A 3812-nucleotide genomic window follows, 5' to 3' on the forward strand; every position below is an offset into this window, starting at 1 on the left:
TATATATATATATATATATATTGAATGTATGACTGTTATTTCAAAATTAAGCATTAAATGAGTTTAAATAAGTATTGTTTATATTAAATAGAGAGATAAATATAACGAGAGAGAGAAAAGGGGAAAAAGTCTTTATACATTATACATTATACATTAGAAAAAATTATCAAGTATTTCTAAATTTAAATTAATTACGTATCTTGTCATTTGTTATCGTTCAATAATAAAAATCTTGTTTAGTTTTGTGAAATGTCCAGGACATACAAACGGATAGATAGCTACGACGACGGAAAATAAGTAGCGCATGCAATGTTTTTATTGAACCAAATCTAGACGCTGGCACATTGCGTGATACGCTACAGCATTGCGTGGAATTATAAATTTATACAGCAGGCACGTGTATACCGTTAAAAAGATTATTTATCCAAATCAGAATATCGTACCATGCGGCTCGCCTTTCATGCGAAACGAACAACATTTTATACAAATGGCATTTTCTGATAGTCATCAGAAAACTTCAGATAAATATCATCGATACACCTAAGTTTTAATTAAGTTAAATTTAATAACTTATCTCAAATTTTTCGTTCATGTAGTGAATGGAGTACATATATCATACGAATCGCATATATTGATGTAAGACATTCATGAAATGTAAAATATCTTAAATGAAGATGATTTTCGATTAATTAATTGTGCAGGTAACATCATCAACGGTTGACATAGTTCCGTCATATCTAAATAATATGATCCCGTGCATCCATTACGGATGATGCAATTAATTACTATGCGTCAAGTGAATGTCCACTACGGGCGACGGTGTTCATTAGAATTTCAATCGTCGTGTTTTATAAATTCGTATACTTATAAAAAATATATAAAAAAATTTCTAAATATAAACAAATATTTTAAATGTTACGTCACGAACGAATTGCAGTATCATATTACAATATGACATACATAATTTGAAAAATAAAATTTAAATTGTAACTTACATATCAATGATGATTAGTTTTCAATTCTATTAATTAATTTAAATATTGTATATACTGTATATTTGAAAAAATTATGTCAGTTTTTACTCCGTTGAGAAATTTATTTTTTATATAACAATAAAGCACAAAAATAATTATTATATAAATAATAAAAAATAAAAAATGATTGTAATAATTAATTCGTATTCTAACAATTAACAGTAACGTTTCAAATGCGAATAGTATATGCGCATCTAGCTTCTCATATATGGCGAGCTGCAAAACATAGCTGTGATTATTTGCAAAGTTGCGTTATTACGGCGCGTGTGTTCAACTACACTGCATAATTATCTATTTCGCAGGTAAATCATTATACAACGCCGTGACCGATTGCAAGTGAATTTTACAAGAGACAATGTTCAGCAACAAGACGGAACGATATATTTACCAGCCGTGAGCAATTGAGGTTTACTTGCTTTAATAATATCTACGCGCATACAAATTTACAAGTGTAAAAAATTTGAAAGAATAAACAAAATTAAAAGCAAAGGCTACAACATGATTTTTATTCATTGGATTAAGAAAATTTATAGAACGCGAAAGATACATTTGGAGTTAAACGTGTATTAAATAGAGACGAAATTAGCTATAATAATATACGACTAAAAATACAATTTAACTTCAGTGATTCATGAAAATTCCCAAAATATTATATTTATTTACATTTACCGTAACGATTCAAGATCGGCTTAAAGGATTAATGTATGATTATATGAACATAACTTTAAAAGTCATCATCAAAAGCAAATATGAAGGAAACAAAATACATGTTTTGTTGCACATTTTTTTCTACTAACTTGATTTTATACAAATCCAATTATACAAACAATGATCTTTTATTTAACTAAATAGAAATACTTTAATTTTCTGAATTCATTATTTTATATGAAGACAAAAAAGAAATGCAGTCAGTAAAACAAAAGTAAAAATTTCATAAACTTTTTTCTGATCTCATAGAAAAAAATGGCAATGTCTTTATAGATTTGATTCAAAATCTTTTTTGTTTTTTGTTTACATATAAGAAAATTTTTAATAAAGAATAAATGTAGATAAAGATTTATACCAATATTCATGATCATTCTCAAAAAATATCTCATGAATGAGTTACTTGAAAAGAATAATCTGTTTGATACAGTGACGACAAATCCGTGACTAAGAAAAAGCCGCGAGGGAAATGAGTTTACGATATCTGCTGATTAATTGGCATAGCGGGCAAACATTGTCGAGAGACCTAAGGGTTGTTTGCTTGTATATACATCGGCTGTAAGGATGAAGGACTATATAGACCCGTTCGAGTATTGAACGAGCGCACGTTGACACGAACACTCGCGTACGTGCGTTCTCCAGAACATGTGGCAGGCGCGTACCTCTACCCGTGTAGCTTTTGTGTTACAAATCATGTTTACATTATCGCTACACTTGTGCCGCTGCTAACCGGTGTTCTATACGCGCACTCATTCTCGACAGCCTAATAGCCCGAGGAGGCTAGGCAGCCAATTTACTGAGCTTGAGGGCTATGGCGATTAGTTTGATTTTCGGATTCGTTAGGTCTATAGTCATCGAAAAATCGGTCCCGCGCGAGAAACAATAGACTGTGTTCCGATGGAAAACATTATATTAAATCATAAGAGATTATAGAGATTTCCCAGAATAAGTTTTATTAATGCAAGAAAAAGAGACAAATAAAATTTAATTTAATATTTATATTATAAATTTAATTTTTAAATAATATTAGTGAAATTTTACGTGTAAGAAATTAGATAAATTAAAATCAGGTTTTTATTAAAAAGCAATTTAAAGATTACTTTTGCGAGATAATATTACAGCTACAATTATTTTGAGACATTAGTTAGAAAGTATACCAATGTTAGAATACAACCGTTTCATATGAGTGAAGAACGAATGAGTATAATAGCTCTAATGCGACGCTATTAGTTACTTCGGCGTCTAGCGTCACTGCTGGAGTTACTAATACCATCGTATTAGCAACCAAGTTAAAAGCAGAACAGACTATAGCCGTTAAATATTGATTCGGAAACATTTAACCGTCTGTGCTAAAACTAATCAGTCGGAATGTACTTTTCGGACAAAATTGCATTTTCCATGTTTTGCACGTCATGATTAAAAATATCTTTTACGCACATTAACGTTGATAATTTTTCTCTTATAGATCTCTGTCATTTTCTTTGCATTAAATTTATAAGGAAAATATTTTCATGCTAAAGATTTTAAATGAATGTATCAAATGGCGCATAAATAAAAATATAAACCTAAATATTAGGTAAAGTATGTAGTAAAAAGAAATCCATTATTTTTCCATTCAATTTCATGCAAAAATAATGGATTTCTTTTTATTACAACTAATATATTTCTTTAAAATTTGAAACTAAAATTTATTTTTACATTTTGAACACAACACGTAATGGAAATAGATAGAATATTGTGAAATTGAATTCGGTAAAAATATATTCTAATATATTATTAATAATTGTTTATTATCAACGTTTTAACGTCATGATGTTATCCATACATATGATGTTAAATAAATTATATGAATCATACGTGGCACTCCGATTTGGAATCTACATTTTATATATTGATTGTAATGACTGACAACGGTGGTAAAAAACATTAACAACAAATCTAATCTGTAAATGAAACTTTATTTTCAGATTATTAATTTGTGCCCTGTTTTATATTATAGCACAAACTAAAAGAGATAAAAGTATGTATAATTACATAAATGATATGTTTCTGTACGATATTCACAATTTGTTT

This window comes from Atta cephalotes (genome assembly GCF_000143395.1).
Source record: "Atta cephalotes unplaced genomic scaffold scaffold00048, whole genome shotgun sequence".
Lineage (NCBI taxonomy): Eukaryota > Metazoa > Arthropoda > Insecta > Hymenoptera > Formicidae > Atta > Atta cephalotes.